This window comes from the organism of the source record quoted next, unplaced genomic scaffold (assembly GCF_019419815.1).
Source record: "Pyrus x bretschneideri cultivar Hongxiangsu unplaced genomic scaffold, Pyrus_bretschneideri_v1 Contig55, whole genome shotgun sequence".
NCBI lineage: Eukaryota > Viridiplantae > Streptophyta > Magnoliopsida > Rosales > Rosaceae > Pyrus > Pyrus x bretschneideri.
Genome location: NW_025999793.1, coordinates 1,211,896 through 1,235,984, shown reverse-complemented (window position 1 = coordinate 1,235,984; position 24,089 = coordinate 1,211,896). Strand labels below are relative to the sequence as shown.

Sequence of the window (24,089 nt, the reverse complement as noted above, 5' to 3'; positions counted from 1 at the left end):
ATTTTCTGGCCAAACCACGACGAGTTAGCCATCGAGAAAGGTACTATTCTCTTTGTCTCGTCTAGAAGTATGATTTTATATTTTGAATCACTCAATTTCGCTGAGTATTGAAGAAGTTATGAACGTTTAAAATTTACGTAGTTTCCGACGAGTTTTCTAGTTTTCCAGTAGAGCAGTCATCTTTCAGGCTATTTTCCAGCCATCTCGGCAATGATTGAGCTTCCAAATAAGTATAATCTTGTTCTACACTTTCCTATCTTCATTTTGATATATATGGGTCGAATTTAGTTAAGAAACAATTGAGTTATGAAGCTTTGAAAATTGCCCAAACTTCCAGCCAAGAGCTCTGGGGCACTTAACAGAGTCTTTAACGAAATGACCAAAATAATGGATGGTGGACAATCTCAGAGACCATTTCTATTGATTTTCAATCTCAGAGACCAAAGTGATGTGTTATGCAAATCTCATGGACCATTTTGGCTAAGAAGCCTTACTCCAAAATACCAAATGTTCAAGGATATGTGTGACAGCCCGTCCCAGACTTTTCATACTGTAGGGGTGAAATGACGGTTTTGCCCCTAGCATGGTTTTTCGTTGTGTGGTCGTTTTTGATTTTTGGTTGGTGGATTTTGGACCACACACACACCTACACACATTCTTCTCTCTCTCTCTGCCCTGTCCCGAGCTCTCTCTCTCCCCCTTTCCTATTCTTTTTGTACGGACGACAACCAAAACCCTTGAAACCTTCACAGATCGAGGAAACAAATTACATATTCGTGCTCGTGAGGTCCTTAGGAGTTCAACCATACCCATTTCAGGTAAGGATACCTTCGTTTTCACGTCGAACTCGGGATCCCCCGATTTGGTCACTGTTCATGCACACGTTAATTCTTGTGTTTTTGGGAATTTCAAGTTTGTAGGAAGCTTGGTGAGGTCCTTAGGAGGCTCGGGGTGGTTCGTTTGAAGGTTTTGGACGTCGGGATCGTGAGTTACAAGTTTGGCTGGAGTTGGTGGTGTTTTCCCAACAAGATTCCGTGGGTTTTAGTGCTTGAAAGTGGTATGGATTTGTTCCTGTTGTTGTAAGCTTCATTTTGGTACCAATTTTGTGAAATTTGGTTGAAACACGAAGAAGATACAAGGTTTTAAAAATTTCCCGGTTTTTCGATGTCGGAGTTTGGCCGAAGAAGATGACGGAATATTCCTAACGGCGTTAACAGCATCAGTTAGATTTAACGGAATATTCCTGACGGCGTTAACTGACGCCGTCAGTGTGTCAGGCACGTGCCTGCGCGTGGGCGGCGTGTGGGGGCATGTGCGGCGTCGGAAAATTTTTCTAAAAATATGAGGATGTTCCTGAGGTTGAGTAGATCACGTTGGTGTATTCATACACCTCATTTGAGCATTGTATGAAAAGTTATTTCGTGATGTTGGTTATGTGCTTTAAAATTAACGTTTTTATGGTTGTTTCGCATATAGATGAGACCTATCCCAAGGACGAGCGCGGTCACTCGAGGCAAGGGGGTTACGACCCTTCTACATACCAGTGAGTGGGCTTTTGGTTTTCCGTATATACCTATATACTTACGTTTTTCCCAGAAAGTGAATGGAAACGTTTTTACATTTATATGCCATGCATTGTGTTTGCCATTTGTTTATGCATTATTAGTAGCATATATATATTTGTATGTTGGTGCTACAGGCGCACAGGTAAGTGCCAGGTGAGTATGCTTTATGAGTATGTTCAGTAGTGATTTGAGATGCATAGAGAGCTCATAACCTGCACCCCCGGTGTTAGTGCTTCCGCCCAGAGTTGGGCACAGTCCTTCACGTGATGTTCACCTCCCGCACCACACGCTCATCTTAGATCCAAGTTAGGTGCACAGTCCTGTCGTACAGACCACTTTAGGTGGTTCCGACTCATAGGTGACCCGCGATTATTCGCCCTGACACACCCCGACCCAGAAAGTCCACTTGGACCCTGAATCGAGCTGTGCTGGCCGACACCTGGAAGGTGACGAAGTCATAAAATGTGATAGTGTATAAAAAGTGAATGAATTTGAATCCAAAAGTGTCTAAATACCAGAGTGCGCTACAAGTGGGAGCGAACCCATTTCACGCGCGATGTTAGAGCATAAGTAAGGTACAGTAATGTGGGTAAGAATCATACCCTCAAAAATATCCATCAATACTAAGATTCGCCACAGATTCTTGTCAATACAAACTCAACAGCTAAAACCTGGAGGGCACCAAACAGAAGGTCTAAGTAACCAATAAAACCAAGCTTCCCAAAGTTACTACCTCTCTAAGAGTAATGCCCCTAAATGTAAAACTCGTATCGTTTTCCATAAGACAGTACAACATATATACATATATCCAAACCATACTCAGAAATGACCAAAACCACGGTTTGCCATCAAATCCACCACACATTAATAAGTAGGCCAAATGAACTAAATCAATACAAAGTGATATATCAGTCAGAGTCATCTAAAATGACATGTACAACTTATCTGTATCTCATCAATCATGATTAGCATATAAGTCGGAGTCACCTATAGTGACCTGTACGACTTATCCATATCTCGTCAATCCTGGCTAGCATATAAGTCGGAGTCACCTATAGTGACCTGTATGACTTATCCATATCTCATCAATCCTGGCTAGCATATAAGTCGGAGTCACCTATAGTAAACTGTATGACTTATCCATATCTCATCAATCCTGGCTAGCCCATAGCTCAATAAGTATACCTGCACACGAGTCGGAACCACCTAAGGTGGTCTGTACGACAGGACTGGGTGTAAATAAATACGCTCGAGTGCTACGATCAGGTGAAGATTGGGCGAATAATCGCGGGTCACCTACTAGTCGGAACCACCTAAGGTGGTCTGTACGACAGGACTGTGCACCTACCTTGGATCCAAGGTGAGCATAAGGTGCGGGAGGTGAACATCACGTGAAGGACTGTGCCCTGGCCACGGGCGGGAGCACTAACACCGGGGTGCAGGTTTATGAGCTCTCAACGCATCTCAATATAACATGTGGTCCAACGGGGTCAAGGTTGGTTGGGTTTTACTCCTGGGATGATGGGCTACAAAGCCCAAGTGGTGGCATCGGCCATTGCTTTGCCGATTTGCCGGAAAATTGAGAAGGGTGGCCGGAGCACCATTGATTTTCGTCAACTTTCGTGGCCTCAAACTTCCACATCCCATGGTTAATCAAGGTGGTTCTTGGGTGGGTTTTGTAGAGGGGAATGAGAGCTTCAAGATGGTGGTGGTGGCATCGAAAAACTCCACCGGAGTTGGCCGGAATCAGCCTTGGAAAATGGGCACCCGCGGTGGGTGCGGGTGGACAAAAACCCGTTTCCTTTTTTTTTTTTTTTTTTTTTTTCTCTTCTCCCTCCATTTCTGATTGGGCCTCCCCCACAAAGTGGGGATTTAATTTAAATAAACACTAACCTTGAATAACTAATTTCGAACGTCCGTAACTATACCGTTATAATCCGGACTCACAAACGGCTTTCGCCTATACGTTTGTACCAATGAGTACTACGAGGATATGCTAAAAGAATAAGTCTCACATCTTTCAAGTCGATGGTCAACGGAAGTCAAAATCCTTACCTCTAGGGCAATTTCATAAATTCATGCTTTTAAAATAAAATAAAAACGTAAAATTTGGAACGGGTTGTCACACGCCCAGCCTTCACGTGATCGTAGCACTTGAGCGTACTTATATTACACCCAGTCCTGTCGTACAGACCACTTTAGGTGGTTCCGACTCGTGTGCAGGTATAGTTAGTGAGATGGAGATTGGAGCTTTAGATTCAGCCGTACAAGTCACGTTAGGTGACTCCGGCTGACAGATTACATGGCATTGATTTGACATTTCTTGAGCACTTGCATTCTATTTAAAGGCATTTGACATGGCATATTTCCGAGCATGACTTATATAGATGTATATTCTATTTTCTGGGAAGCATACAAGTTTTATGGCAAGGGGTTAGAACTTTGTTTATGAAATGGTTTTTGAAAAGCTTTGTTTTTGCCCACTCACGCTTTCTTTTTGCGCCCTTCCAGGTTCTAGTTGGCTAGCACTTTTGGTGGCTCCCCAGAGGATTTTCCCTGGCATATCTGACAGATTATCATCAGTGTAGGACCACCTTTAGGTGTGTTTATGTAGTATTGTTTTTCCCGGACTGCATTAGGTCTTCTATGCTCTGAATTTGTTTCTCACTTACGCTTGCACATGTATGTTCTTACGTTGTGTATAACTGGTTTTTATTTATTCGTACTTTTATTATTATTTATTAGCTTCTGCACTGTGCACATGGTTACGTCACTTCCACGTGACAGCCAACATGCCCTGATCTCGGTCGGGGTGTGTCAATATGCAAAATGAAGGAAGTTTCGTTTCAAGGTTGAGGATGCGATCATGAGGGTTTATATATGTTTTCATATTTTTCAAACTTATACATTAATGATTATGAATTTTATTTCTTTTGAACTCCCTTAAAAATACTATTCATGAGGGTTTGTATGGTTCTAATAAAATTCAAATGGCGATATACCAATTCGAAAAGCATGGAGGATGCGATCATGAGGGGTTCCCTATTTTTTCACACGTATAAATTAATTATTATAATTTTTAATGTGTGTGATATATTTAAATTACTCGATATTTTTATTTTTAATGTGTTTTATAATTTTTCAATCTGCCCATAGTAAACCATAAAAATAAACAAACAAATAAAACTTAATTTAAAAAAAAAATTTATATAGAATAATAATACAATAATATAGATCTAATATACAATATATACATATACACTATGACTATTTTATTTTATTGTAAGTTTTTTTAGTAGTTTAAAATTTAAAATCATCAAAATAACATTTTTCTTAATGTGTCGAACTAGGTTACCCTCATGTCACTTTCTTGTAAACCTATTAATGACCCGTTATTAACAAGTTCTTATCGTGTGACCCAATAACGACCCAATAAGTTACCGTATCAACCCAAAACTAGTTATTTTTGTGTCGTTTATGTGTCATGTTAACAGATCGTGTAAGAAATTGTCAAGTCTAAGTGACCTGCAGTACAAAACATCCTCCATACGTAGGAAACCTAAGCTTTTTTAGGGCATTGCATCTCTAAAACAACAAGGCGTTTTTGCAAATTGCAGGTACTACATTTAGACAACAGTGGCGAAGCCAAGAATTTTGTTGGGGGTAAAAGGTTCCAAAAATGTAGACAACTGATTCCTTCTAAATAGTAGACAATATTAATGTCATTCATAATTTATCAATACAAACAAGTTTATTTCAAGAACAACCCTGCTGGTCATGCATTTTTTTTTTTTTTAATAAAACGAAGGATTTCTAGGCCCTCATATAAAGAGGGGATGAACATTGGTCCTTAAAGATATGTCAACAACACAAATATGAACATTACTTCCTTGCAAAAGAAATTTGTCAATTTTGTGATCGTTGAACGATTCTCCAAGTACGCACATTTTACAACCATATCTCGTTTATATTCGACAACAACTTAAGGGTTTATGCTTTATAAGGCTCACAGTTGTCCTTGAGTTTCAATTACCATCCCCAAACAGACAGACAAACATAAGTGCTTAGTAGATGTTTAGAAATTTATCTTGGATGTTTTCTGTAGTTTAGAACTAAAGCAATGGCTTCACTCGCTTTCTCGGCATGCATGGAGTTGCGACATGCAAGGCCGCCTCTGAGATTTTGGAAGTCCTGTGTGAAATTTATAAAATGGCCCTTCTTTAAGATGGTTTTTTTTTTAAATTAAAAAAAGGTAGGACAATGTATTAACACTAGAAACCAATCACTTAAATCAAAACAAAATTTAGCACTTATTGATTGCAAGTTTAAAAATATCATTAATAGTACGTAAAAAAAGCTACAAACATAACGTTCACTAAATAATAAAAAACAGTTCAACCTTAAACAACCAAACATTAAAAAAAAACTTCAATAACTCTAACTTTAAAATTTCACTTGAATATATTACATTATTATATAATAAAATTAAAAAAAATACCGTGTTTAAGTTGATATTATTGGCACTCAAAATATCTCATTGTATTTCAAATTTTTATATTTAGAAAGAAAAAAAAATTACGTTATAAGGAGTGCACGATAAGATTTTTTTTTTTTTTTTTTTTTGTTAAACGATAGATTTTGTAAGATTAGATGTTAATATAGTTACCGATGGGGTTTGAACCTATGTCGTCATGCAAAGGCTCAACACATTTCCACCACTGTGGTAAAGGACCACTTGCAATGCATGATGAGACTTTAAAGTGCTAACAAAAATAATTTTTAAATATAGAACATTATTACATAACAAAAGCTATTTTTAAATGTAGAACATTATTACATATAAATATCTGATGACTGCACCATTTTTCAAAGCTATTTTTACATAACAAAAGCTATTTTATAAAAGCTATTTTTGAAAGCCCCTTCAAATTTGAAGTCCCATATGACTACACATTTCACTTCCCCTCAACGCCCCCTCTAGCGACATGTCTCGCCATTTGGCTACTAATATGACTCAATGGGCTGGTTTGGTATTGCTGTGCTTTGAAAAAAAGCTGCTTCTGCTGTGCTGTGAGAATAAGCAGTTGTGAAATAAAGCAGTAGAGTTTTTGGTAAACTTTTTTTTAAAAGTGCTTTTGGAAAATAAAAAAAAGCAATATGATAGTGTTTGGTAAACTTTTATGTAAAACAACTGTGACTATGTGAAATGACCAAAAATGTATAGTACTAGATGTGCTATGACAAGCCACAACGTCATTCACTGGCAACCTCTTCACCTTCGTCTTCCTCTCCCTCCTCATCTTCTCCTTCCGCACGGTCGTCGAAAATGGGACCCACCTCCTCACCTCCTTCGTCGACTGCGACCCTTCTCTCAAATCCCTCATCTCCTTCCTTGACCTCGTTGGCGCCGGCAATACCAACCACTGCTCTCCTAAATCTCCAGCCGAGTCCCCTTCTCTGATCTCTCTCTGCTGCCGACACCGCCCATTTCTTCACCTCACCCACATTGGAACCTTAGACGACAATTTCTTCTTCGGCGATGACGACAACGCTCGTTCTCTCTTCGGCCCCAATCCTCATTTTCTCCTCCTCCACTCACTCCACCTCCAAATTAGGGTTTAATGGAACTTACGAGACTAGTGTTTCTGAAATTGTGCGCTCTAGCCTCACATTCAAGGCTGAGAAATTCACCATTTCTGATGACAGAGCTAGTGGCAGAGATGGCAACGAAGAAAGCAATGGAGGGAAGGAGAAAGGGGCGATGAAGAAATGGACGATCATGCCGTCAATTTGCAATTCTTGATCAACGGATTGGAGCTGGGTTGCCGGGACGTGGCGACGTTGTTCTTCCTCCTGAAAGTGTGAGGAATTAGGAGAAACTTTGAAAATAAGCCACTTTTTGCAGCTTCCATTTTTTAACTTTTTTTATCTGAAACTTTGAAAAAAAGCTGGTTTGGGGTGTTTACCAGACACAAAAAACTCTTCTAGCTTTTTTTCATACCAGCTTTTTTTTTAAAATCACCTCAACCCCAAACCATACCTATATGAGGTGGTGTATGGCCATGAATCACACTTGCTACTTCCAACATATGAAGCTGGTACAACAACAACAGGTTCGGTGGATGGAAGCCTGCTTGCTAAAAATGTATATAACTCAATCGCGTGGGTGTGTGGGTATAGTGGGGTACAAGTGGTCCCTGCCATTACAATTTTTTTTTTTTTTGAAACGAAACACACCGTTTTATTTTAAATTTTTTGTTGTTTTCCCGGGACCAAAACGACGTCGTTTGGCCTGGGTGTTCCAAAAAAGAGGGAAACCCGTTGCAGAGCACCTAAACGCAGAACGGCCACAGCAGAGTAGCAGCAGCGTAGCAGAGGGGCGGAAATCTGTGTCTTAGGGACAAATTTCAGCGACCGGAGGTGCGGCCACACCTCCTTGCGCATCTGTGGTTCGCCATTGCTAGAAAATAACTCGCTAATCAGTCCTTTTCCGGGTCAATGTATCCAGTTGCTTAAACTTCATTGATCTCAATGTTGGTTACAACAGGTTACAACAACCTGGTGGGCAAAATTCCACCAGAAATTTCCACCTTGTCTCAGCTTCAATTACCTGTTTTGCTAGTGTTGATTCATTTTTAATATTAAATTAATTAAATTAATTATAATTGTCATTATTTGGTTGTTAGTGGGAAAGTAAGTTTATTTGTCATTATTTGTGGTTAGTAGGAAATTAAGATGGAGTCTTTAGCTCTTCACTTTTTTGAACTCTCGTAATCTTTTTTCTTTGTTAATTTGTGTTTATTATCCTATTCACTAAGGGTGATAATAAACATATAATTATTAGTATTTTTCCATTGTCTTTTTATTTATGATCCCACTACCAATTTTCTAATAACTAGAGTCTTTGTTCCCCCTTAATTTGTATCTTTTACTTATATTGAACAAAGAAAGGTGTTTCTTGTGGTGGAGCTTTGGACTCCTCTTTTTGTGCAGAAAGGTTTGAATCAAATACAATTTGGTTGGGTTGTTGTATCTTGGAGGGAACAAGTCAAGAGATATACTGCTGCACCGGTTCGTGAACTTTTGTAAAACCGCAGTGGGCTTGAATCTCCTTAAAGAAAGCGAGATACCCGTGTCTCAGCCTAATTGTCTACGTGCTTCTTAGAAGAATATTACAACTTTCTTGTAATTTTTCCAACAGCAAGTTAATAATTTCAACGGCGAAATCCCTCCTTCCTTTAGTAACCTTTCATCTTTGAAGATACTTCGTTTAAATGATAATAACTTGAAAGGAAGCATCCCTAATTCTCTAGGCCAATTGAGAAATTTAACTAATATCTCATTGGCTTCAAACGCACTATCTGGTGTTGTTCTTTCCTCCATTTCGTATCTCTCTGCTCTCGTGGAGTTTGGCTTATCACGACACCGACTCCAAGGGAGTATTGCCTCATACTTGGGCAACACGCTTCCTAATCTCCGATACTTTCACATAAATGGGAACCAATTTACTGGCTTAATTCCTCTCTCAATATCCGATGTCACAAATCTAGTGGAATTCAATGTTTCGGAGAACGAACTCACTGCACAAGTGCCAAATTTGCAGAACTTGGTTAACTTAAGAGTCATTGAGTCTGGGGAACAATCACTTCACAGGTAAAATCCCAACTGACATTGGATACTCTCAAAGCTTAGGTGATCTGGTCTTTAAAACAACGAATAATCAGGGAGCATCTCGTCCTTCTAGGAAATTTGAAATTGTTAACCATACTGTTATATTTGTAGGAAATAATCTTGAGGGCAGCATCCTTTCAAGCTTGGGAGAATGTCACAGGCTCCTGCTTTTGAATCTTTCTCAAAACAACCTCGGCGGCGCAATGCCTCAACAATTTATTAGCCTCACCTTCTTATCAATTTATTTGGACTTGTCAAGAAACCACTTTGTTGGTACCTTTCCACTGGAGGTTGGAAACTTGTAGAATCTAAAGGTGCGTTTGTTTATTATCATTAGATTTCATTAAATTGGAGTGGACTACTTAGTGTAGTCCCGTGTTTGTTACGCCCGTGGACTAGCTTTAGTGAATTGAATGGGACTGTGTGGACTAAATGCTTCACTAGATGGACTTAGCAAGAAACCCTCAAAAAGTAAAGGACTGCTGAGATCATCGCTAGCAAACCTCGCCTGCTTCGCTTCACCATGGTCGTCGTCCTCCCGAAAGACCTTGCCAGGTGGAAAGCCAGCCCAGCGATGGTGCGTTCGCCGTCGTAAGCCAAGTAAACAATGACCGGTGTGCAAGATCCAACGCCATTAGAAGCGTGCTGGGATTGGCCATGTCGGCGATTTCTTCCTAGGTTTTCGCCAAAAGAAGATTCTACTTGGTGGAGATGGTCTGGGATTGAAGCCTTTCTCATACGACAATTTCTACTATAGGCAAAAATGACAGTGTTGTACGAAATTATATCAGGCTTTATTCCCCTCTCCATTATCTCCCTTAGAAACTGTTCTGATTTCTCGAAATCTTATGAGCGATTGTATATATACATCAAACTATTGTAAGTTTTCAAGCCACCCATTCTCATTCATAAATTTCAAAATCTCACTTGTCTTCGAAAACATCTGCCCCCGGCCACATACTGATAGCATCGCATTCAAGATAGTTATGTCAGGTGAAAAACCCTTTTCTTCTCAGTTCCAAGAAGGCATGTTCTGTTTCCATCAAGGGGTCACTCTTACTAAAAACGAGAATAAATGTCTCCAAGAGAACGTGGGGTTCAGTTACACCAGTATATATTTTTTCAGCAAGAATATGCATGCGCTCAATTTCCTTGCCACTGGCATAAGCGTGGAGCAGACAACTGTATGTAAGCTCATTGGGTTTCTAGTGAATGGACCATTCTTACAAAGTGATTGGAAAGATAGGTCATGGAGAGTAAAATTGAGCTTGAACTTTGAGTTTGGACTTTGGGTGTGATAATTAATTATTTTTTAAATCAAAAAGGATGAGTCTGAGATGACAAAAGAATACCAAAACAACACACCTTTTTTGAGCAGATGCCTCCCAAAAGACATATCCCAAGTTCATACATGTTACGAACAGTATATGTACATTATATATACATCCTTCTACATTGCATTTAGAACACAGAAAATCATTCATCCTATGTTCTTACCAATACCGAGTATACAGAGAACCACAAAGAAATTCAACAGAAACTAAACTATGTTTGAATGAGGGAAATAAACTTAAAATTTTGACAAGAGTCAGAATTTATAAATTGAGATGCATCAATTCTCTTGCTTGGATTCATAAACATGGAAATTTATAATTTTTGCGTAAAAAAAAACTTGGAATTTGGCACCTCCAATTCCCAAGTTTAAATTCCATATAAATAGGTGTCCCTTCCAAATTTCTATGGGTGAAAGTTTAAAAATAACAAATTCCGTATTCAAATTCATTGTCCTTTTAGGTTAACCAAATAATAAAATTCACATATTCTAGAAAATAAAATTATGTGATTTCTTTCTGTCATTTTAAAATTCCTTAGTAATTTTAAATTTCCTGATCCAAACAGAGTGTACGTTTTCCTGTGCTGGAATCTTAGTTTAGATTACTGAATTATGGTGAAGCAGACTCCTACAGAACTACAAGCACAGATTAGGGGTGAATTACTGTTTCTGCAAGCCCCAATATAATCTTCATTTTGTTTGTTTAAATATTAGTCACTTTTTTCTTCTTTTTTTTTTGGGGGGAAACCTCGACGGTATGAGAGAAAATTTATCGATAACGAAAAAAGAAATTACACATAGTCAGGGAGGATAAAAACCTTACCCCTCATAAAACAGAGATAAAAAAAATACACAAAAAAAAGGGGGAACATAAACCTTATTCTTCTTGAAACGAAAACAAGAAAAATACAAAGAAAAGAGGGGGGACATGAAACCTAACCCCACTAAAACCAAACCTAAAGGTCTAAACCTACAAAACAAATTGAGCAACACCACAAAGTTAGGAAAAAAAACAAGAAAGCGAGACAAACTTGGATACCCAAATGCACATTCATTAGAGAAGTGGTAGTCAGACGAGCCAACATAGTCCGGAAATAATACAGCACGAGCTAACGGTGGAGGAGAATCATGACAAGTTAAAGTTGGAGAAGACAAGCCCATGTTAACAAAATTGACCACAACAAAATTTCTTTCCCAATATATGTGAGATGAGTAGAAAGTCATTTTCTGAATGCAGTCCAAACAAATAGACCATTACGTATGAAGAGGCCAAAGAGGATCAAAATCAAACGATTGAAGAGCAGAAACAACACTACAGTTGTCACTTTCTACCATTCACAATGCCAACCCAGCTGATATGCAAACTGTACACCAATAATAATTGCAGATATTTATGCAAAAAAAGAGTTGCAATAACCAATTCATTGGTCGAATCCGCTAAGAAAATGACCATGGCAATTTCTGAAAATTCCTCCACAAGCAGTAGGATTGAGATTTGCTTTAAATAAACCATCTATATTAAGTTTAAACCAAGGAAACCAAGGAGGATTCCAAAGGACAAGAAAAATAGTAGGCGCCTTGCGAGAGATAGTTTGGATCCCCAACAAAGAGATGATTCGAGTGTCCAAACCTTGAGAGTAACCAGGAGTAAACTTTCCACCATGAACAATCACATAATTGATAAACATACAGAGACAATGAAAATAGATTGGTCGGTCCTAAAAAATAAACTTATTTCGAGCCTTCCAAATAGCCACAATAGTAGAAAGACCCACAAAAATCCAAAGATTGTGCAACTATTGGAATAGGGCATGCACACAAAGATTGACACCTCCCAACCCAGGTATCCAAATGACACCTGGATGGCACGTACTGGCCGACACTCGAAATTTACGAAAGCCATGATTATGTGAATATGCATGAATATAATGAAATGTATAATCAAAAAGTCATGCGAGAAACAACAATCATAAAGATCAGACAAACGCTAAAGAAGTAATAATAGTAGAAAGTTAGTCATTAAATAAGAAGGATGTCCAACAGTCAACAACCCAAAGAAAGGACGTATAAATATGTCAGGAGCATACCACTAAACGAGAGTGCTAGTGAAATGAAAGGCATTAAGTTACAATTATACATAAGAAGACATATGCAGGCAGGGGAACACAATATCAGTGGTAGGGAAATGCCTCGAAACTCATATCGTATTCTTTGTCACTAGGTCCTGAAAGGGGCGCAAAAATAAAAAGCGAGTGGACCATAGTTTACCAATAATAATAATAATAATAATAATAAACCTTTTTCTTTCTGAACATACTAACCCCTCCTCCTCCACCCGTTTTAAAAACAATATAATACTACATAATAGGATTTTCCCGAAACTCTACATGCTATAAAAACATTCATACAATAAAATCATAACTCGAAGTGATATCAAAATCACATAAAGGTAAAATCGATAAAAGTTCATAAGTCAAAACACTGATGTGCTTAATAGGGGTGTCATATTTGCCTGAAGGCATATCCATCACCCGAGGGTGAAGCTGTACAACACTGGGTTACGCCAGTGAAGAATCATGGTAGGCCCCATCACCTGAAGGTGAAGCTGTACGACTCTGGGTTATGCCAAAGAAGAAAAGGTACATAACACATCGACACTAGCCTTGGCTTTTGAAGCTGTCCGACACTGATTTGGCCAGTGAAGCTGGGAGTATGTCATAAATAATCTCACTGCTCCTCAACTATGTCCTATGGCCATAAACATATACATACTCGTGTTGTGTGTATGTGTCGTATGAATACACACTAATTAAACACATAAAACATAATTCAAAATCTCATATCAAGCTTAGAATTCAAAACCTCATCACCCAAAATCATAAGCAAATCCTTAAACGTGATTTCCACAAATATAAATTTTCATAAACTTTAAACTAGGAGTTCGTAAAGATTTCATAAGAACCAATAAGATAAATCATGAATTCTCCAAAAATCATAAATATCAAATTTCGCAAACATAATATAAAAAGTAATTAATTCGTGAAATATAGAATGAATGCAAGCCTAATCTTTTTATAAAAATATGCAATTTGAAAAGGGGTCCACTTACAAATATTCTACTATCAGAGAGTCATTCGAACTAGGGAGGACGGAATCACTTCCAACCAAAGCAACTAAACATAATTAAGGACCATTAGTTAAAACTCTACTAAAACGATATAATTTGAGAAAATAGACAGCGGATTTGGATTTGGCATGTCGAAAAATCTAAGGAGGGATCTCGGGTTCCCCCATGCGCAGCCATGGAACGGCGAGATAGGTCGTCAACAAGTTGGACAGAATTTGGTCGACTTCGCCGAGGTCGCCGACAATGCCTCCAATAGAGGCTTGTGCACTCCACGCGTTGGCTATGACAACCCCCATGCGCCGCGAGTAAACTGTACTAGTCATCCCCATGATTTCTAGAACTTTTCTTGATTTTTCTTCCAACTTCCAGAGCTCATTTCGAGCTCGATACTGGTCCAAACCGAGTGATTCAGAAGGCAAAATGAAGTTAGGAATATGAAGAAGAGATCTATGCCCTTTCAAGACTTTACAAAGATAGGAGGTGGCTGGAAAAATGGCTGGAAGATGGTCAAAACAACCACAATTTTAAATCTCTATAAATGAACAGTGGTTTCCCCGAGGGTTTTTCGTGTGCCTACATCACCAAAACCATTAAAAAAAACCTTCCAATCATGATCCTAGAAATGATCTACGATGTTTTGGACCAAGTTCGAGACTTACCTTCACTAGAAACGGCGAGAATTCGTCGGAGAAGGAATTGCATAGTGAAGGTGCTACTATGCAGAGGGAAAGGGAAAACATGAAGGGATCTCGCCTGGCTTGGGAGTTCTAGACGTCGGTGCTCAAAATGTATATGTGTGTGTGCGCGTGCGCTCAGCCAAGAAGGAGGGTGCAGAGAGCACGAGAGAGGTAAGAGATGAGAGGAATGGAGACTGATGAAGAGAGAAGAAAAAAAAATGAGGATAAAAGAAAGAGAGAAGAAATACCACATCGTTTAAGCGCACCCTCGGTATGAAGTTTATCATGAAAAAACAGCCAAGCCAAAATAGATAGTTGTTGCGGAATAAAATGTCGCCAAATAACCTTAGCCCAAGCACAATCACTATGTTTCATTCAAATAAGCTGATAACCAAAAGAAAAGGAAAATTTCCCAGTAGGCGAGGCTCCCAAATCAATTTGTCATCCTATATATTTAAGGCCAAAGGTAGTTTGCACCACAAAAGGGAATAAACTTATAAAATAATCTGGGAATGAACAACTTTGTGCTTTAATAACATCTGAAACCCAAAGAAGAACCTTAGGTGAAATGACCAAAGATAAACAAGGGTTATTAATAAGTTCATCCAACCATTTGCCGAACCAAAAGGAAACTGACCTCCCATAACCGATAATCCAATGACTATTATTATTTAGGATAGGTAAAGCATGCTTCCGACCATGCCACACAAAAGACTGTAAATAGATATTTTGGTTTTTGTAAGGCAAAAGAGGAAAATGCTGATGAGCGAAAGAACCCCATAGAGAAGAGGATTGCAACATATCCCATCCAAAACTAAGCATAGCCGTCAAGTTCAAAGAAGCTAAATCACAAAGACCAATCCCACCTTCATGTTTAGGCCCACATACCATGCTTCAATCAACAATTACCAATTTCCACAAAGCTAAATCCCCTAACCAAATCAAATGCCTTGAGCAAGTAGAAAGATGTTTTAAAAGGCAAGATGGCAATTGATAAACTGAGAAACTGTAAAGGAACAAGCTTTGTTAAACAGACTGCACTAATTGAAATCGTCCAACCATTGAGAGATGTTTACCTTTCCAACCTGAAATGTGGGCTTTAGCCTTCTCTACCAAAGCTTGAAAGTGAATTCCCCTTGACTTAGCACGAAAAATGGGTACCCCAAGATAAGTGAAAGGAACAACACCCAAACGAAATCTAAGGTGTCTCAAGACACGCACTCTACGATGTAGAGAGGAGGAGCACTCTATGAAATCCAAGGTTTCTCGAGACATGCACTCTACGATGTATGAGTTAGTATACTTAGATGAAGTCATAAATCTAATAACTCAAATTTCGCTTGTATTAATAAACGCAAAGGAAGTCAAGATGATTCCAGACAAGTACACATGTCATTAGATGGGGAACCAAATTTCTTTTCATCCGTTAGCACACAACTAGTGTTTGAAATTTCTTCGACACAATCGATATTTGATAGGAGCATATTCATGCGACTTAAATGGCTTGTTCTCGTGCATTTACGTTATGTTTCTTTAGTTATTTTAGTACTTTAAGCTATTTTCGTGTGTTTGTAGGTCCAAAGGGCTAAAGGAGCAAAAAGATGCATTTTGGAGACTTTTGGAGCACTTTTGGGCTAAGGATGGATAGCTTATGCTTGGAGCCAAAGTGTTGGATGAAATTGAAGACCTAATTGAAGACCAAAGTGTTGGAACCTTGTTCCTTTTAGTTCTAGGACATTTAAACCTTTCCTTTAACCATTGCACATGCATTCCATCCTTTAATTCACCCACATGCTCTCCCATTTCAGATTATTCCTTCATCATTGCACCCTTACATGTCCCTTTAATCATTCAAACATGCACTCCCTTTAATCACATGCATAAATCAGCCACATGCATCTCCCATCATCATTCCACTTTAACCCACATGCATTTCCACCCACATGCTCTCCCATTTCAGATTATTCCTTCATCATTGTACCCTCACATGTCCCTTTAATCATTCAAACATGCACTCCCTTTAATCACATGCATAAATCAGCCACATGCATCTCCCATCATCATTCCATTTTAACCCACATGCATTTCCACCCACATGCTCTCCCATTTCAGATTATTCCTTTCTCCACACCAAAACATGCAGCCACATTCCCTCCTAGCTGTCATGTTCCCCCCCCCCCCCATTTCGCCTATAAATAAGCATTCATTCCCACTCATTCTCATCTCATTCTTCCATACACATTTCAGTCACAAACACCAACCATTCCCTTGTGCCATGCTCTCTCCCTAATAATCCAAACACCACACCAGAAATCATCCCATTGTCGTGGCCTCCTCTTTCCATTTTCACCACTCCCTAAACCATTCACACCATCAAACTATCCATTAGACCTTGCGCTACAACGAAGAGGAAGATAAGAGGGCCTAAACGTTCATACAATTCAAGTTTGAGTTGTTGGAATGTTTAGGTGTTTCTTTGATTTCAATGTTTAATTTCAACACTCTTTGTTTTGTACGAATGAGGAATGGAAGAGAAGAGGACCTAAACGTTCATACAATTCAAGTTTGAGTTGTTGGAATGTTTAGGTGTTTCTTTGATTCTCTTTGTTTTGTATCATGAGGAACTAAACCCCCCCTTAGCTAGGGGGGGATTCGAAATATATGTTTATGCTTGCGTTTTGATTTGATTACTTCTAATTGCATTTCATAAATCGTGGATTCAATTTGTTTAACTGTTTGATTGATAACTTATTTATGTATGTTTATTGAGAGTGCACGCTTAATTTTCATGCATGAATATGACGCTAGAATATAAGTGAGTTTCACCTCATAGTTACGAACTTATATTCACAAGTAGTGGAGGTTGCTTATAAACAATCGCGTTAAACGAATTCTTGGCATAAGTTTCATGCAATCATAGTAACAAATGCCTCGTCAACACTTATAGTTTTCATGATGCTTAATGATTCTTGCTTGTATCTCTATTATGCAATCATGTAGGGGACTTGTGGGAAATGTTTTGGGTTGTCGTATGCAATCATCCAATTCAATAACGTTAGGAAGATTTGAAGGTTAATTTAAGCGGACCTAATTAACCCGGGGTGATGAGTTTCATAATTTATTGAAATGCAATTGGAAATCTTTTTATTATGCAAGTGTAACATGTGTGGAGATGAACCCCTTGGCTAGCATCCATTCATTCCATTTCATCAATTTCATATTTACATTCTGTCTAGTTTATTAACTTGTTTCATTATTTCAATTTTCCTCCAAAACAAATCCCCCTTTAATTTGAAGTCTTAGATTAGTTAGAAAGTGTTTTGATTTGTGTTTCTAAGTATTTTGATTCAAGTTTTCATCCAATTTCGTCCAAATTAGTGTAGGTGCTCAAAACTGCCCAGAAAGTGGTTTTTAGGCAGTTTTGAGTCTTCTAGTTGCTGTTTTGGGTTTTAGGTTTGTTTAAGTGTTTTAACTTTTAGTTTTGCATTCTTTGAGTCTAGTTTAGTGTTAAAGTGTATTAATTTGTGTTTTAAAGTGTTTTGAATCAACCTTTAATCTTAAATTCGTCCAAATTTGTGTTTAAGGTCAGAAACTGCCTAGTTAGTGTTTTTAGGCAGTTTTGAGTCTTTTGAACCTGTTTTGAGTCCTTTGAGTCTTTGTGAACGTGTTTAACTTTGTTTTTATGTTTTTGAGTCAATTTAGAGGTTTTAGCAAGCCCTCCTAATCCCCGGTCTAGAACGATCTCTACTTGCATCCTTACTACAATTTGACAACAAGAGGGTTAATTTGTGTGCGTATAAATCTCGCATCAATATTTCTGTGCAAAAATCGAAAAAATCAAAGAAAAATATGGAAAGAGAAGGGATGAAGTCTAAATTTCACTCCACATCGGAGAAATTCTTAAATTTCATCTATAATTGATGGATTTCGTCGATATTTCTGATAGATCAGTTAATTATCAGAGAAATTCTTATATTTTGTCTAAACCAGTGTTTGACATTCCCCAAAGTATTTTGAATCTCCATCATTTCTATCGAAAGTAACCAATATAAATATAGATATACTCATCGATATATCCACAAATTTGAATATCGATATTTTCACTGATATTGATATTTTAAACATTACACAACTTTAACTTTTCCTCATTTGAAGATGAAAATCTGAGTTCCTAGATTAAGAAAACTGCTTGGCTTCTTACAATTACACATACACATAAAACTTATTACCGAATTTCATGTCCATATGTTAAATTGTCATCGGTCTATATAGAAGAAATTAGCCAAACCACCTATAGTCATAGCAACAACTTCTTTAACAACCCTGAAGCCACCACTCACATCTTGAGTCCGAGTGTTACTCTGTGGACAACACAGTTGGTGTCGATCTTTGTTCAACCTAGTCATCATCTTTCTTTAACTTTTCTGAAAAATTGGAAATTTAAAGAAAAACACACCCCCCATAATTTGTTAATTAGTAAAGTTAAATCACTCAAAGACCAACAACAGTTGCTGGAGAAAAGACTAGCAAGTAGACCACTGACTTCGTCCTTTGAAATAATCAGTGTTTGAAATTTTTCGATACAGTTGATATTCCGGTGGAAATGTCGAAAAAAATTAGAGAAATATATGTAGGGGAGTGACTTTTAAACTTCACCCCATATTGGAAAAACTTTTAAATTTCATCTAAAATCGACAGATTTCATCAATATTTCCGACATATTGGTTATATATTGGAGAACTCTTATATTTCATCTAAACCAGTGTTTGACATTTCCTAAAGTTTCATTTTAAATTTCCATTTTCATTGAAAGTAACCGCTTTGATCCAATATCGTTCCATTAGATAGGAACAACTTTGGGAAATATTGATAACCCTCAGGTGGAGTATTAGAACGAAAGAAATCTATTAAATAACGAACTACTCATTCTAAGCCATCTCTGGATATGAATTAATAATTCGAAATATCTTTCTAGCGTATTCTTGATAAACCAGCACTTATATAAAGATGTAGGAAGATTCGATTGGGAAGCATCAATATCAATAACGATATTTTCATCGATATTTTCACAAATACTGATATTTTAAACACTAAGAATAATTAAACCCATTTGAAACTACTCCCCATATTCAATAAAATGTATTGTTACCTATTGGAATTTGATATCAAAAGTGGAGAATGAATCAATGTGTGTGAAGTAAAAAATAATTCAAAAAATTTTGGAGTTGACATGTAGACTTTTACCAAAGATTAACACTAACCAAGTGGGAAATATTTAAGTAAATATGGGTGGCCTCGTTCCTATAGATGCAATGATGTCAAAGAATACCATGTCTTGGTGGATGATTTACCTACAACAATCACTAGCAAAAAGGAGGATGTTTCATCTACAACAATCATTAATAGAAATCATTTTATTTGTACTTCACACCATTTGTTATAAATGGGTGTGGAGAGCTCATTTGTAAACGCACAACCAAAGCACACACAAAAACCTTGGAGTTTGTCAATTCTACTCCTTTCTTATCCTCAATTCTCACTTCAATTCCCATCGTCTATTTGAGAGAGCTAGCAGCTATATTAAAGCTAGAAAGAAGAGATAACGATAGTGAGAGTTATATTTCTACTCCTGTTATTTCAGATAATAAGAAAAGCCATTAATGCTGCTCCGAGGACATATGTACACTTGCCAAATCTCATAAATATTATGTCTTATTTACTTTTATATGTCATTGGAAACATGTCGTTGATTTAACAACACAACCTCAACAACCTCTCTCCTGCCTATAGCAAGGAGGAAAGTCAAAGGTACAAAGTCTTCAAGACTGAAGACAAAATTTTTTTCCTAGGTTTTCGCCAAAATGAGATTTTGTTTGGCGGAGATGGCTGGTTTTCGAAAGGGATTTGGAGTTGGGTTTGGATTTGAGTTCCGAGACAACGGTGCACTACGAGTTCTCCACCGTAAAGTTTTCCAAGTCACCTTTGTTGCGAACTCTAAGCATCATTGTTGCGATTCAACGGAGCAGTGGTCGTGGGGTTTTTTATGTTTGTTGGAGGGTAGTGGTAGGTGGAGGGCGAGGATTAGAATGGAAATCGGATTTCGGAAAAGCATGGGACTTGGGTTTAAGGGAGAAAAGGTGGGGAATTGACAGAAACTTGGGGGAAGGGGAAGGGGAAAAGTTATGGAAGTGGGAAACAGGGAGAAGTGGAAAGGGAAGAGTTCTGGAAGTGGCAGACTGAGAGAAGCGAAGAAGTATAGGAGTGCTCAACACTATACTGCAAAAGTGGACAACATGATAATATCTTGAAAAGAAAAAAAAAAAATTTTGACAAACTATAATACTATTTTTAATACCATGCTTCTTAGTCCAACACTGCACCAGACCCTTTACTAAATCCGTGTAGCTTAATATATTACAAGCTAGTCCAACTTAGTCCCTGAAGTTAGTTTAGTTTAAGATAGTCTGATGCAACAAAGGATCCGTTTAAATAATCACCCTCAAGTTAAAAAATTGGTTTGGTCCCAACTGTCGAACTTTAGAGAGGTTTCATTGTACCAATCAAATGAATTAGGCTGCAAATGATATGGTTCAGAAGTCTTTGGCCAAAACATATGAATATGACTTAGGAAGTATATTCCATATCATATTCAATATCATATTCCTTAAACAATGAATCAGATGTATAACTTTCCACAAAGGTGTTGTAAGTGATCACATTTGGAGAAACCCCAACGTTCTTCATATATGAGAACATATGTGCAGCCTCTCTCATACAACCTTTTCTACAATAGGCAAAAAATGACAGTGTTACACGAAATTATATCAGGCTTTGTCCCCTCTCCATTATCTCACTTAGAAACTGATCTAATTTCTCAAAATCTGAGCGACTGTATATATACATCAAACTATTGTAAGTTGTCAAGCTAGGAGTATACCCCATCTTGTTCATAAATTTCAAAATCTCACTTGTCTTCGAAAACATCTGCCCCTGACCATTTACTAATAGCAACGCATTCAAGGTAGTTATGTCAAGTGAAAGCCCTTTTTTTCTCAGCTCCAAAAGGCATTTTCTGTTTCCATCAAGCGGTCACTCTTACTAAAAACGAGAACAAGTGTCTTCAAGAGAACAACGTGGGGCTGAGTTATACCAGAGTATATTTCTTCAGCAAGAATATGCATGCGCTCAATTTCCTTGCCATTGGCATAAATATGGAGCAAATAACTATATGTAAGCTCATTGGATTTGCAGTGAATGGGCCATTCTGCATTTTGGCAAGTATTTTCTCAGACTGTTGCCAAAGCCAATCTCGAGCCAGTGCTACCAAAACAGCATTATAAAAGAAGAGGTCTGGAGTAACACCAGCTTCTAACATTCTCTTATACACACCCATAGCTTGGTCGAAGAACCATATTGATTGTATGCACTGATTAGAGTGTTGAAAGTATCCCTCCCAGGTACAAACCCTGCTTTCTTCATCACCTAGAACACTCCTGAAACTTCCGAGTCCATCCTGTTTTAGCCAAACACAGCCAAAAGTGTGTTCCAAGTAATTATGTTAGGGGTGCACTTACATATCTTAATCTCTTAAAAAACTTTCATCATTTCAGTAAAAATTTTTCATGTTACCGTGCATCTTAATAATGGAGTTACAACCAAAACTTTTCATCTCCTCAAAAACCCTCATTGCCGGCTCATCCTTCCCAGCTTTCTCATATCCTAACAAAGCAGTGGGTAAGAGAATAAGTATGTGATAATTGTGTTACCAAAGATATACCCTAAGAGAGTATATTTATACCAATCAAGGATATAAGACCCTTAGAATAGTAGAAACCTTACTAAACTGGCAAAATCACAGAAGATATCTAGGGACGGATATTGCATCCTCTTAGGAGTGTGATTACTTGTGGTGCACGTCAATCCTTAAATTGTAAGAACTCCAAAATTATAGGAAACCTGTTGATTCCTTGCCGGAGTAGGTTTCCTCATTTTGTGGAACAAGCATGGTCAATGTCAGCAAAGTTGTCAGACTTCGCCCACTAATTCCGAAACAAGATTATGGTGGCATCATTGATCTGTTTATTTATCTCTAAATTAGAGGCTATTGAGTATATGACTGGACTTTTGAGGTATGAGTATTCTAATCCACCTTAATTCAACCCTGGAAAATCATTATCTCATAACGAGGTTTTAACGAGGCACCCATTCTAGAATGGTTATACCCTTATGTGTGTTTTACTTGCATCCTGAAGGCGTTTAGTTTTGAATTAATACAAGTTCTCATTTTTCTCCTTAGACTATGGGTTTTTTTCCTACACTGGGTTTTACTATAGCGAAGTTTTATGAGTTCTACTACTTATGCATTCTTCCATTTGTTTTGAGACTCTCACTTCCTCATTGTGTGGACAACTTCATCAACTATTTTTACTCTATCGTTGAAGACCCAATGCGACATTTTGTTTGAGTATTTACACACTAAGAGAAAATGTCTGCAATCCTAATTTAGTTAGGAATGTGATTGTAATCCTTATGGGATTATATACTATTGTTTGCACCTGATTTTACACTATTGGCTCGAGTAATCAAGGCCATTGAATGAGCAGAATTTCAGACCGTTGAATGACAAAGTGGTTGAAATGATTTTACATTATTGTTGAGAAATAATATTGTGATTTTAATCATAATATTATCTCTTAGTAAAATATTAAATTATTTAAACCTAATTTTTGTCTAAATCCCAATTGATTCGTAAGATGATAGAGCATGGGCATACCGATCTTCATGCATGGTCGTGGCTGAATATATCAGCATGGGGGTTTGATTAAAATTGTTGGGATGCATGGTCTTCATGCACGCATTGGTAACTTGTAGATGGGATAAGTTCCAGTGGCAAATTGGATAGGTATCTGCAACGTGTAGAACATCAGGGCATTTTATCAAGAGTCCTAATACATTACTGCATTGTTGGCAAATGGATATTGATTGGCAGAATATTAATGCACGCATAAAGATGAGGATGCCAAATTGGATTTGGTCAGCCACGTGTGCTTGGCGTTGGTCAGCCATACATGCATATTATTAGAGCATATTTCAAAACGGGACGCTTATCAGCACAAAGAAATATGATCCTTGGCTAAAGGATAAGAGATATAGCGATAGAATCCAATTAGGACTTTCCATGAGTATCAAGTCGCGCCAAGCAGTGGGATTTAATCTTCACTATAAATAGAGAAAGCTATGCAACGTTCAAGCCTCTCCAATTCAACACACAAACTGCCCAGCGCAAACTCTCGCTCTACGCGAAACCTCTCAACAACCTTGAGATTTTTTTATTTTCTTTTTCCACCAACATATCTTCAGTTTGGATAAACAGGACTGTGAAGGCAACTGATGACATCTTCAATTTGGTTAAACAGTATTGTTGTCGTAGAATCAGCTGACCACGGAGCACCTTCAGTTCGAATAAACAACACTGCGTCGAGGTCGACTGGTTATCTATCCAAGTCTCGGTCAAGAAAGATTTTCGAATCCTTATTAGTAGAGGTCATCTCATTAGCCTTCTCGGCAAAGTGAGGTGTTACAGGTTACTCCATTCGGCACATTGAAAGTCTTATTTGATATTGAACTTCGCAGAACCAGTAGCCTTGTCTTCAGGCTCTAGAACCCGAAAGCCGAGACATGGTCCTTCCTCCACCGCAATCGCAAGATCAAGAAGT

General features: G+C 37.9%; 1 pseudogene; it reads right to left on the bottom strand.

The window, feature by feature from the left end:
• Positions 1-20,997: 20,997 nt before the first annotated feature.
• On the bottom strand, positions 20,998-22,378 carry LOC125470953 (annotated as a pseudogene).
• Between the last annotated feature and the right edge of the window lie 1,711 nt (positions 22,379-24,089).